Here is a 784-nt window from a genome sequence, read left to right as displayed (position 1 = left end):
TGAGGGGACCATAGTATGTGGGTATTGTTGAGGGGACATTGTTTAGGGGATATCATGTGAGGATGATGGTGAGGAGATGTTGGTGAGGGGATGCTGATCTTGGTGTGATGCTGGATCATTGTTGAAGGCACATTGGTGAGAGGATGCTGGCAGAGAACATTGTCCAGTAGATCCTACGGGTGACAACCCCCCTCCGATGGCCCTGCTGTTTCTGCCAGGGTAAAGTTTGCACTTGCAGGAGCTGGGATCACAGGACAGGACATCCTTTCCTTTGGAGGGACTTGAGACATGATCCTGTGGGCCATGTTCTGATGGGAAGGTCCTATCTCACAAGCACTGTGGTACAGGCCTGAGGTTGTAGGGGCTCAGATTAACAGGTGGGCTTTACTTTGTTTTTATGCTGGTGTTTTGTGTGGTTCTTTGCGGGGAGGGAAAAAGAGGCAAAGGAAGAGATGACTGAAGCCCAGCCCTCTGGCTGCAGGCTGTGTGGTCAGGGGTCTGAGAGGTGAAGTATGCATAATACCTTAGTTATCCCCAGAAGAGACATAAGGTGTTGGAGTAATGGATGAACAGTGTCCCCCAATGCACATGTGGCCACCTAACTTCCAATTCCTCAGAATGTGCCTTTACTTGGAAATGAAATCTTTGCAGATGTACTTAGTCAAGATGAGTTCATGCTGGGCCCTAATCCAGCTTGACTAGTGTCCTTATTAAAAAGGGAATTTGGGCTCGGCGCCTATAGCTCAACCGGCTAAGGCGCCAGCCATGTACACCTAAGGTGGCG

Source organism: Otolemur garnettii, unplaced genomic scaffold (genome assembly GCF_000181295.1).
Source record: "Otolemur garnettii isolate 467f Iridium unplaced genomic scaffold, OtoGar3 scaffold00128, whole genome shotgun sequence".
In the NCBI taxonomy this organism is placed as follows: domain Eukaryota; kingdom Metazoa; phylum Chordata; class Mammalia; order Primates; family Galagidae; genus Otolemur; species Otolemur garnettii.
This window is presented reverse-complemented; position numbering follows the sequence as displayed.